The following is a 13711-nucleotide window of genomic DNA, read 5'->3' as shown; positions in this document are numbered from 1 at the left end:
ATTGAGAAATATAGCTAATCTGAATCGGGTGAGGTGATTTATATGTAAATATACTCAGCAGCAGCATGCTCCCACCATCTCCTCCGAAGCAAGTCTTCAGCATCCCCCAGACAAAGTCCACGTTACCTCTTCGGTCCACCAATAATTCCTTCAAAATAAAAAGAAGTAGACTAAGTCTAGAAGCACTTTGTTTCTCCTGGTGAGTCATCTGATCTAGCAGCGTGCCAGGCTATTCCCTGTCCTACCTTTTATCTTCAAACATATCGAAGGTCAAACTATTTTCTGAACACAGTGTTTAAGACAGTAGGGAATGTTTAGAAGGATTTTCATTATACGTGGTTAACATTTTTTAAAGTTTTGGCACTTAAAGTCACAGGCCTTAGTTATTTGGAATATTATCTATAATAAATAGTCCATTCCCTGGTGAAAGCAAATAAATGAGGCATCACTCCATTGCATTTTTGCTGATTTATGTATCAGTATGGGGACTGTGTTCCATTTAACAATGCAAAGAGTGTACATGGTCAGTCTGTTTTGTTGCTATGTGTACTGTTTAGTCCCAGGGTACCTTGAATGGGAAAGAAACCCTGTTGAGTGACACAGTTACATAATTCTACCTTCTTGGTAAACTGTCTTGGGCCTCAGCGCCCCCAGTTCAGATATCTGTCTATCAAGAGACATGTGGGTCTTACATTGCTCATTCTGGTTTGACCCTGAGCCAAGAACTTTTACAGAAGCCTGAGCCCTGGGCCTCCTTCCTAAGCAACTACCACTGTCATAGAAGTAACCAATTCCTGCTCATTACTGCAGCTCCTGTTGACAGGAAATGGGGTGCTCACCCTTTTCAAAAGAAAGGCAATGAAAAACTGTTCCCTTGCAGGTGGAGTTTTCTGGCTCATGTAAGGATTAGAAATGAAATTAGCCATTGGAAATTTCATTCAGATCAGTCCAAATATTGCAAAGTACAACAAATGCAGACCTTTCCACATTGGGTAATCAAGTTCAATTTCTTTCCACATCTTTCCTCCAAAGCAGACAGCTGTGAAACCCTTATTAACTGTTTTCCACATACCCGGTGGCTGCCAGAGTCTACAGAGATAGAACATTCCAGAATAAGCTCTGAGCCCTGACCTTGCAGGGCTTGCAATCTAGTCTGGAAGACCAGAGTCACCCATACAAATTGCTCAGTGAACTAGGCAGCACATGATAGAGTAGCCAGCAGTGTGGGTCAGACAATAGGGAGTTCAGAGCCAACAGCAACGACTCAGTGCATCATGAAGCCAACTTCAGGAGAAATAGGAATGTGACAAAATGGTATAAATAAGATGCCTGATTTGGACATTTCAACCTCTACTGTTTCCTTTCTTCCAACTTCAATTTCCCCATAACAGATCAAAACCACTTTGTAGCAGAGATCACTTTAAAATAAATTTTAAACTAATATGCCCCCACTTTACAATATTCTCATTTTGGATGGACCTACCATCCATCCATCACCCTGACCCACTCCAGCAAAATGATGCATAATCCATCACAGAGCTTTCTGCACATAGCTCCCCTGTTCAAACACATAAATGGCTTCCTACGGCCAACATCAATCAGTCTTTGCTTGGAGTCCTCTAGTCTCCCCAGCAGGGCCCTGCCTCACCCACTCATACATGAGTTATAGCTCAAGAGCTTATCCTTTCGGGCAGCTTCAGTAACATCCCCCATTTCCCACCATACCAAAGCTGCTATCTGTGACCTCATGTGACCATAATATTTTATAGAGCAGTTTTGATTATTCTCCCTGTGTATTTCTTACCTTTCTAGTGGGACAACATTTTTTTCCAGTACAGGACAGGCGATATAATTGGAAATATATTCACTTTCCCCACAATTTATATCACATGGTAGATGTTCGATAAATCATTCACTGATTGCGTTTAGTTTCTGTAGAACTAAGGCAAGGTGATCAACGCAAGCGAATGACTGCATGCAGGGCGAGGGCCATCAGGAGGCAAGTAAGGTGTCTACAGTGAAAATTTAAGCAGGCTCTTACCCTCTGTTGTGGATCTTGCTCTTGTACTATCCTTAGAGTGAGCGCCTCCTTAAACTTCACTTGCCTCACTCTAGAAGCTTCCATGACTGGATGGTATTATGATATGTCTTTCCAGGATCTGTTTTTAAGCAACTTTGTTTTCCCTCACCACCGTTCGTAAGCAGGATCTGTGTGTACGCACACAAAAGGGGCTAATCCCATCATCCTGGCTTGTCCACAGTGTGGCTTCGCTGAGAGGAGCTTGTCTCTAAGCTGGCATCAAGGCTTCACTCCTCACAATCTAGGGGATCTTCACCTCCAAATAATTGGTGAAACTGTAAAATAGTAAAGAATGAGGAGAAAAAGAAAAAAAGGAAGAGAAGGAGGAAGGAAAGAAAATGAGGGAAAAAAAAACCTGGGTGGCGCAGCGGTTTGGCTCCTGCCTTTGGCCCAGGGCGTGATCCTGGAGACCCGGGATCGAATCCCACGTCGGGCTCCCGGTGCATGGAGCCTGCTTCTCCCTCTGCCTGTGTCTCTGCCTCTCTCTCTCTCTCTCTCACTGTGTGCCTATCATAAATAAAAAATAAAAAAAATTAAAAAAAAAACAAACCCATAAGGTTTTTATGAGGATTGATTGGAATTACATACATGAAAACACAAAGCCCTAAATGAAACTCAAGTTATTTTTATTTTTGCTGATGATTTTTTAAAGATTTTTAAAAAAAATTATTCATGAGAGAAACAGAGAGAGGCAGAAACATAGGCAGAGGGAGAAGCAGGATCCTTGAGGGGAGCCGGATATGGGACTCGATCCCAGGACCCACCACAACCTGAGATTGTGGCTCAGATCACAACCTGAGCCAAAGATGGATGCTCAACCACCACCCAAGTGCCCCGGTTTGCTTTTTTGAGTGTGTTCATACTCACTATTGTTCAAATACAGAATTCTATACACATGTATTTCTAAATGTACATCCTGCACATACATTGCTTACCTAACAATGGCAGTGAGAGACAAATAGCAGCTCTGCCTGGGTTATTCTGGCCACTAGGGAAAGGGAAACACCGAACGAGAACACAGCATGTATGTTTGGATTCAAGGTACCATGCAATGGGCATTATTTACTTTGTTCATCAAAGTGGGAGCCTTGGAAGTTCATGGTATCTCTGTACCATTAACAAAAACTGAGGGTTTGGTAGGAATAGCAGATATGGAGACAAAAAGGAACATTCAAGGTTGAATTGCTAGTGGCATTCATGGTGGACTGTGCATTCTTCTAGGAATAAAAAAAGAAGACACTTAAAAAATAAGGGTGTCATTTTCTAATGATTCATATTCAAGTAGTGAAATACATACCATGTAGGCCATGATGCAAGGCACTTACATGCTTCCTGAAACTGTTCCATTGAGATATCGTGAGTATGTGCGTAGTGATGAACTGGGTGAGACAGTAGCAGAGTCAACCAGTTGAGGCCATTTCTCTTACGAGGCATGATATTTCCATGACGTATTCTGGGAAGAGTGGATTGGCAGTGGATGAATAAGTATGTATATGCCTATCTCTGAAGCTCAAATGATCTTATCTAAATTAATTAGGCAATCATGACTGTCTAGACCTGGCTTGAAAAATAATTCATGAGACCAAAATGGATAAAGATGTAAAATATTTATTTCTGGCTGACATATTCAGGTACGTATGCTCCTTGATCAGGCAACTTCTCAGGGCCTTATAAATTATTAGCAGTAGTGCTAGCATTTGGACATAAAAGGTTTTACCTCTTCAATTTGAATAATAAACTAATTTGTGTTTTCCAATCCCACTTAAAAAAAAGTTAGAACAAAAAAGTTAGCTTTGGGTCCCTGTGTTTTGTTGCTTTGGTAATTCTTTTGCTTGAGTCCTCAGAAGATTTTTACATACACCAAATTCAGAGGCAGTGATGCTAAAATCTTATTCTAAGGACAGTGGCCTTTAAACATGATTCTAAAGAGAGAAAAAAATTGAATTAATGAAATGGTCTGATATTAATAGTCCACTAATAATTTAATATTTAGGACAAGTAAGCAAAGCCAGATGTTAACTGAAATGTCTCCCGGTTGGGTCAGAGTCTGAACATTCCCCTCCAGTGTAAACACTCCAGCCTTGTGCCCAGGAGTCAGAGCGTGGGCCAAGGACCAAGTCACACAGGTTTCACGGCCCAATCAGAGCACACCTAAAACAATTAAAATAACACAGAATAAAAAAACACCCCAAACTCTTATACATACATAAGGACACACACACACACACACACACACACTGGTAAAAAAAAAACAAAAAGAAACAAAACAACAACAGAAAACCCTGGTATTAACAACCTCAAATTCTCTTGTATTAACAACCAATTCTATTGGTAGCCCACCAAATTGATGGCTTGCAACCTTCCAGGACTCATTTAAGAGTCTCAAGGAGTCTGATTTACTTCTCAATGGCCCATTCATCCTTTGAACATTTACTCTGTCGCCTGTGCAGTTATAACCTAAGCTGGATTTCATACATGAAAACTGACCTCCAGCACCCACTACTTTTGCCAAGTCCCAGTGAAGCCTCATGGAATAATTTAGAGTTTGCCACAGTGACAAGTTTAAGATTCAATTATTAAGTGTAGTAATTTATTTTTATTATGTTTGCAAAATGGCTTTTGCCCAACTAATTTCACCCCCCTTCACAGCCAAATGGCCTAAGATAGCAACAGCAATCCTCTCTGCAACAGGGCCGCGCGCTCTGGGTTGTTTAATGCCACGTCAAACAGAAGGATTTCTATGGGACTCTGATGGAGACATTTCTCTTTTGCCTTAGTTTGGGCAAAAAATTGATTTCCCTCAGATAGCTGTAATGGATGGTGAGGACGGCAGAGAGTCATCAGGCCCGGCTGGAGGCAAATGCCAAAAGTTTCCCAGAAGGATAAATCTTGTTTCCTGCCTTACTTCACAGAACTAAGCCTTCAACAAGTCATGTTCTGTGGCTTGGATGCTGTGTTTATATCAGCTTCGGTTCCCTGGCTCGCGGTCGGGAACATTGTATTGGTCTCTAACCCAGGAAGGTCTTCCTGAAGCAAGAAATCACTATCCCCTTGGTCTCCCATCCCCTTTTTATTTGTTCTATTAATACTAGCAAGTGAGCTCTGAAGGGTAAGGGGATCCCAGGAGACAGTTACAGTTACCAGGTGCAGCCTGCAAAGCCAATGATTTAGCGCCCTGCTTTGCTAACTGTCTTTCCCAGGAGCTGCATGAAGGATGCCTCTTCATGGAGGATTTTGTTTTGGAAAATAATAACAGCACCTCCTCTGCGCACCCCACATGCTCGGTCAGCTCAGGAGCAGGCCCTCCCCTTGGGGTTCAGGGTAGGCTGAGAACCTGTGGGCCCTCAGCATCTGAAATGAAACCAAATCCTCCCGGGGATTGCATTCGTTTATGGTTAGTAACAGGCGACTTCCTGTTTCGAAGCGAAATGGGCTTGAAGAGGCTTATAAAAAAGACTCAAAAGGTTTCTTGGACATCAAATGACTCTAGTAAAACATTTTGATGAGTTAAGTGTAAATGCATCAGCCGCATACGGATTAAATTCCCTTCTAAATAAACATTAACGGAGAACATGTTTGGCAAAATGCATTTTGAGTTTTGCAAAACTGAAAACATTTGAGAAAGGAGTGTGAGATATTTGATGAACTCAGAGAGCAGCCGGATTGCCCATCCCGTACTTGCATATTTTCTTTGGATGTTCTGCAGATGTCAAATGAATTAGGCCGCAGATATTAAAACCAGCATCGGCTGCAGAAGTGATGGGCTGCCCTTCGGTTAGGAAGGTGTTTCTGTGGATACCCGGTTGGGGTACGTGGAGAGAGCCCCCGGGGACCTGTAGCCCTCTCCTCACTCACAGGCACCATCTCCTTCCAGGATGTGGCCCTGCTAGACTTTTCGTTGTTCACAGCTCTTGCCTGTGAAGTCTTTTGACTCCCCGAGGGGATTCCTGCTTTGCTATAGATCAGCAACGAAGCCTTGGTGCCACCAAGCAGGTGACAGCTTTGGTGTTGCTTGGACCAAGACCTTTCATCCAGAAGCCACTTCCCTTGTCAAGACTATCATATCTCTCGCCATCTCTTTTTTCCTGACATGCAAAATTTATCCATCCTTTGGGATTGTAGATGTGACAGTGGAAGGGGAAGATGAAAGCTGGGATACTGTTGAACAGAGCCTCAACTGGACTCTATAACTAGGTGTAGAAAGAAAAGATTCTGGTGTCACTCTGAGGGTTGCGTTTGGGTGATCCCATCTATGGTGAAGCCAGCGAAGGAGAAAACTGCCATTAGAAATCTCTTGGATTGGGGGATCCCTGGGTGGCTCAGTGGTTTAGTGCCTGTCCTCAGCCCAGGGCATAATCTTGGAGACCTGGGATCAAGCCCCACGTCCGGCTCCCTGCATGGAGTCTCTGCTTCTCTCCCTCTCTCTCTCTCTCTCTCTCTCTGTCTCTCATGAATCAATCAATCAATCAATCTTAAAAAAAAAAAGAAATCTCTTGGATTATGCATTCTTACAGAGCAGTGGCATTTCTTTCATAAAACATATCATAGGAAAAATCTCACATGTGTGGATGCTACTTCCTTGCAATCCGTTATCACACTGACTTATGATTATTTTGCCTTCGAAGGATACTTGCAGAAAGTAGGTTCTCAGAAAATTAACCAGCAAATAAATAGCAGGTATTTGGTTTAATATTTGAAAGATTAAAAGTTTATCCCAGCATATTTTCACAAATGATACTATTTATAGATAACCACAATGCACCACCATATCAAAAATTGTACAGAAACTTAATATGCTGTTAATTTAAAATATTTAAAACCTGTGCGGAGAGTATTCACTTCTCACTGGGTTTTTTAACAGCCAGTGTCTTCCTTCCCACCATCTTCATGCATTCATCAATAATGGTTTCCCACTAAGGCTATGAAGAGGCTGAGGCTGTTGGCCTTGGCTCTTTCGACTTTCAATTTACTCTACATATGGTTGCCAGAGTATTCTTTCAAAAGGACTAGTCTTGTCATTTACCTGCTCAATAATCTTTGATGCCTACCAGGTGTCTCCAGAATAAAGTCCATATTCCTTAACTTGGTGTTCAGACTCTTTTGGTCTGGCCCTAATTCAACTTTTAGTTCATGTCCCACCACCTCATAATCCAGTCATATAAGACGGATTCCCTGTTCCCAGATTGCACATGTTCATATGCTCCTTCTCAGCATTTTACACACTTGTAAATATTTATTAAATTATTTGTTGAAACAGAGTTTACCACTAGACTGTCAGTACGTGAGAGTGGAAGCTGTGTATGTCTGTTGTACTGTAGGTTCATCCCTAGGATTTAGCACAGCCATCTGGGACATAATCTGTGATATCTGTGAACTGATGGAGTCACTGCTCTGTGTCCCATGGCACTGGTTATAGACTTATATCTGGCACTTGCTGGCTTCCACGTTTGCCTACCTTGTCTTCCTATCTCTAATATTTGAACTTAGAGGGGAGAGGATATGACTTAATTTATTTCGGTATCCTTGGCACCTGGCTTAATGCTTAGCACACCCTGAGTATGCAATAAATATCTACTAAATTTAAATGAAGACTATTTGTTGCAATAAAAAGTTTCTATACGATCATGTTGATTCCCAAAATAAGCCTGAAGGCGTGATGGCGATTTTGAGATGTGGCTCTCTCATTCTTGCATGCACAACAATGTTCCAGGTAAGGTAGGCAAGCGAGCATCCACAGGCCAAATCTGTGCCATGACCTATTTTTGTGAATAGCTTTGGTGGAACATTCATTTTCATACTATTTGTGTCTGCTTTCACACTACTGTGGCAGACTTGAGTGACAGAGGAGACCAATAACAGTTAAGACCTACAGCATTTAGTATTTGGCCCGTCAGGGATAAAGTTTGCTGATCACTGTTCTAGGGGACAGACACAAATAAGAATAATCACAGTCCCTACTCTGTAGAGTACTTATGAAGACAAGGTAACCTCTACCACATGCTTAGCACAGTCTTTGGCACAAATTAATTGCCCAGTAATTTTTAGGTATTATTACTATTGTCACTATCATAATATGATAATCATTTTCTAAGAGTCAAAATCTGAAATAATAAGCCAGCAGGAATTGGGTACAGACCAAGTTAGAATCAGGCACAGGGATTAGAGAAACAAGGGAAGAGCAAACTACAAAATAGACGTGATTATAGAAATGCCATTTGATGTAGACCATGATTGCTTTGTTATCGTGCCTATTTTACCCATGAAACATGTAAGGCACCAAAAACTAATGCATCAGTCTTACACTATAAAACTAGAAGTGACAAGGCTTGAAAGGACTGTTACTGATGATGCAGGAACTAAAAAGAGTTTTTGTAATCCCTGGCTCATATATGACTAACTAGGTTGGAACAACTTTTGAAAAAGAATCACCAAAAAAGAACCACAACCCTGCAGATTTTAGAAACTCTTAGAAGAAAAGCTACCACAGAAATGGATTCTCTTACCAACAAACACATGAAGACATGATCAATATCATTAGTGATTAGAGGAATGCTAGTCAAGGCCACAAGAGGTATCATTTAACAACTAGATACATTTTACAACTGGTACATTTTTTTTAATTTGACATTTCCAAGTGTCTAAAAGGATGAATCAGTACAATTTCTTTAACTTTGCTGGTAGGATTATAAATTAGGCATAGCCATTCTGGAAAGCTACTTTGCATTACCTTCTATATCCTACCTTCATATATCATGTGAACCTTAGCTATGTGCCAACAACACTCTTCCACATGTACAGAAGGGGGCGTGTGCATGAATATTCACAGTGGCCTTTTTAAAAAGTTTATTTACTTAAATAATCTCTATACTCAATGTAGGACTCGAACTCACAACCCCAAGATCAAGAGTCCAGTGCTCTTCTGACGGAGCCAGCCAGGCTTCCCAACAGCAGCCTTATTTTTAACTGCCAAAGCCTGGACAACTATCAACATATGAACTGACAAACTGTGTATAAAGCACATTTATAAGTAGTCCAAAAAGGTGAACTACAACAACATATGGCAGTGGGGTTGCCCCTTAATAATATAAAATTAATAAAAGCAAAGGAAGTCACTAAATATTCCATATAGGATGGCATAATATAGTTCTATAAAGGTAGAAACTATTAAACTATATAAATACATTTAAAGAATACATAGAGATGCAATAAAAATACAGCAAGGAAATGAATGCAGGATTTAGGATGCCAATTTATTAGCGTGTAGGAAAGCAGTTTCAAAGGTTTAGCTGAGATGTGTTTGACAAGGGCATTGAGTCATTTATTTCTTTATTCATTCAACAGATAATATTAAATATTCATATGTTAATTTCTGCTAAATTATAAAAATTAAGCACCTATTAAGTGAAAGCGCTAGGATAAGTACAGGGCAGAGTAACAAAAAAGACAGATATGACTCTTATCTTCACGGGGCTTACATTCTAATGGGAGAAGAGTTCTGGAGAAGACTAGGATTTAAAAGCCCTTCTATCTAAATTGGAATAACATTCCAATGGAATCCATGGAAATGGAAATCTTCCTGTGGATAACTTAGAGGTCGAACAGGACCACCTGTAACACAAGTCCAAGTTGGCAATAAATGGCAATAAATTCACAGACACTTGAGTGTGACAAGCCCAATCAACACTCAGGATATACACATATATCTGATTATATTTATAGAAAATAGCACAAAAATACAGGTAGACATTGATGACTACCCTCCGTCATTAACCCATGACTCCTCATCTCACACCAGAAATTATTTTAATTGATGAATTCATTCGACAAATACTTCTTTAGTTCTCACTATATATGAGTGATCCTGCTTGATTTTGAAGGGTCCTAAATGGTCATTATTCAAAATTAGTGAGAAGCCCAGCAATGACCAGAAAAGAGATTTGATCTCAAATGCTGCAGAACTGTGAGTTCACAGGAAACTACTTAGCTGGTACAGTTCATACATGACCCTTTCCCGGTGACGCATGGAGGTGACAGGTTTTCACAAAGCATAACTCCTTATCATTTATTTGGGGACTTGCTGATTGCTCCATTTTAGGAGCCTCAAAACTTAGCTTTAGTTAATGAAAAGGTCAGAGCTGCATTAGAGACATGGGAGTGATCCAGCTCACAGGCATCTTCATTTTCTCCAGTATGTATGACTCAGACCCCTCGGTGGCTCATCCTCACACTTCTTCAAACCTGGTTTCCTAACATTCACAAGTTCAGTTATCTCTGGCTCCTGATCTCTTTCTTTTTTTTTTTTTAATTTAATTTAATTTTATTTTATTTTGGTTATTATTTTTTTTCCTGATCTCTTTCTCACCAGATTTCATGCCAACACACATGATTTCAGATCTGGTTTTTGTTTGTTTGCTTTTTTTGTTTTTTGTTTTTTTTCATGAACAAACTAGCTGCTGAAGAGACTGGCTAATGCACCCCTCAATGATCCCTTCCTCAGGACCCACAAAGTAAGATTTGAGATTATTGACAAAATAGGTAAATTGGTTTCCAAAGTCCATGCTCCTCTGGAGAAACTGCATCACAGTAGGAATTGCTAATTCAAGTCTCTCCTAATCTGAGTAGTGGCCCAAGTCAAGATCTGGAATCATGACACCAGTGTTTCTACCTCTCTTTGCAGAGTAGACTCAGGAAATAGTACCCACTGCCCAGGCAATAGGAGGCACCACCCCCCATGGCTGCCCAGGTTGAGGTACCTGTGCTTTGTTAGTTAGTAAGGGACCCTACTCAGTCAGAACCTCTTTTGCCTAATTACAACCGGGCGTCAGCATGTCAGACAGGAGGGAATCTGAACCAAACTTTGGTTATAAGAATGGATGTTCCACAGAAACTCCTTGACTGGAACAGTGAATCCCTCTACCAGGCAGGGAAAAGTCATGCCCTGAAGGGGGAGATCCAAGGATTGTCAGCTTAAACTGTGCAAGCAGCAGTTTATTTGTTTTGTGGGTGTTTTCCTCCTCTGTAAACATGTTCTGAGGCCAAGTGATTGGTACATGTTTTATAAACTGGGAATATAAACACAGACATTCTCTTCCAAAAATGGATCTTTAGGACTTCCCTAGGGAAGTTGCTCCTATTGTTTGCTCGGAATTCTGAACCAGCATTAGTGAAAATGTTACACCTCTAATATTTGGAGTGTTAATCCCAACATCAAAGGGAAGAAAATGTTGAAAAGGTTTTGAGGCAGCCTATTAGATCCTAAAAGCCATTTCTGCTTCTAGTGAGGACAGTCCACTTACAGAACATGTTTTAATGAAGGAGGAAGGAAGAGGAAAGCAGATCTGTGTGTGGGGGTGGAAGCGGGTGGGAAGGAGCTGGCACCAAAGAGGATTCTCCTTCAACCACATGCTCTGAGGTCTCTGATCATGCCAACTGGTATTGCAGTTTTTTTTTTCTTTAAAGATTTTATTTATTTATTCATGAGACACACACACACACACACACACACACAGAGGCAGAGACATAGGCAGAGGAAGAAGCAGGCTCCCTACAGGGAACCTGATGCAGGACTCGATCCCAGGACCCCCAGATCAAGACCTGAGCCAAAGGCACGCTCAACCACTGAGCCACTCAGGCATCCTGTATTTCAGTTTTCAATATCATTGCTATGTGGTCCTATTTTTTCCCCCTCATCGTATGACACCTTCGAACCTGGATGTGGTTGCTTTTAAAAGCTGTTTTGAGAGGGACTGTATTAGCATCTCATAATGAGCAAATTGAATGCTTCATCAAATTATTCACTTCTATATAAATGGTCTTTTTGTAAATAAGATGGTTCTTCCCTACCAATTTACAAAGGGTTGGCTTAGAGTCTGGCTGTTGGTACATCTGTTCTTAGCTCAAAAGCCCCCACTCTTTCTTCCTTAAATGATATTATTCAGCTGGACAAAAGAATTACAATATTAAATGGTCCTGGAAGAAGAACAATGTGTTTGGGGAAAGCTTTTAGCATGTGCTGTCAAGGGAATGCACTCAAGTGTTCAGAAATAGTTCCTCCTTACACATCTTCCTTCCAGAAGATGCAGGGCAGGGCCTCTGGTCTCTTATGTAAATATTGCCCAGTTTGAAGGTCCCCTGAGGTTTCCCTAGAGGGTCATATTTATTGGGAATGTCTAGGCTTCTATTTTGGGTTTATAAAATACATCCTTTGTCATTTGGCTTTGAATCACACATACATAATGGAGACATATACGACGTCTTGGTAGTTATTGTACTTAGTCAATTGACATTTAACTGCCGGCACCACCCAACTGAATTTTACTTTTACTAAATCTGACACCGTGAACAGTGTATGCTGCCTCATTTCTCAATACTCCCCCAGTTCCCTCCTACCCCCAATCAATATGATAGAAATATAGTCTACCAAAATGGAGAAGGAAGTGGGGTTCTAGTCTACACTACAAAGAGCCATCCGTTAAATATTTCCCACTCTCACCACTCTCACACTAAGATTGGTATGTGTTTGCACTTTTCTTAGAGTGTCAGACACAGTCCTCTCCTCCTGTCTATCCTCTGTGTTCCTCTTCACTGAATTAAAACCCACAGTGATGTTTCCCCCCCCCCCCCCCAGCCTTTGGTTCTCAGCCTCTTTAACTCTTTTGGCCCTTAAGCATAGCCTATTTCAGCCAGCCTCAAGCATGGCCACCTTCATTAGGCAAATGTATGTCTACATGTAATAAACCACATTCCTCACTGTTTAGACTTAATGTATCCTTTCCAGTTCTAACCCCAGCAATCTAGCATGAGTGCTTGCTTTCTCTCAAATCTTCTTGACTACTTGTATGTCTCCAACTCCGATGGAAATCACAATTATTCCAATGTCTTACGGGGTTCTGACCTCTGTGCCTTGGCTCAAATGGGCTCCACACTACCTATCTCTGTTTATTCCAATCCTATATGTTTCAAAGTCAATGTAAATACCATTGCTTTCATAAAGACTTCTGATGCCATGCTGGCCGGTTTAACATTGCCTCTCCCCATCTCCTCACAGAACTTGAATGCTTTTGTATAATATATGGCACTTCTTCCCCATCATGTTAGTTAGAATTTATTCCTAAACAAATAGGGATAAATAAATAGTTGGACTATTTGAAAATAGGGACTGATTTTTGTTCATATTAGATGTAAACAATACTTAACAACATATATTTATATAGTAGGTATTCATTGAATATTTTTCCATTAAAATATTTATTGTTATTTACCAAGTACAGATCCAGATTATTGAAACATTCTCAAGGATATACATTCTTATTTTTCCAGTTAAAAAGAATTAAGATGATGTTAAATAGGACTATATTTTGTTCAACTATGCAGACCCATGAACCTCAATTAATTTGTCCCTACAGCAAACTGTGGTATATGAGATGACATTTAAGACACTGACCCATGAAACCCTTGAAGGTACGAATGTGTCGCACTCTGTCACCTCTTTCAAGTCTTTGGTTAAATGACAGCTTCTCATTGAGGTCTACTCGGACCATCCTGTTTAAAATTGTAGCCCCTCCCCAAGCAGATCTTGACCATCTTTCCCTGCCTTTCTTGTTTTCCAAAGCACTTATCATTTCCATATAC

Source organism: Canis lupus, chromosome 17 (genome assembly GCF_003254725.2).
Source record: "Canis lupus dingo isolate Sandy chromosome 17, ASM325472v2, whole genome shotgun sequence".
Taxonomy (NCBI): Eukaryota; Metazoa; Chordata; class Mammalia; order Carnivora; family Canidae; genus Canis; species Canis lupus.
Note: the sequence above shows the minus strand (reverse complement) of the source record.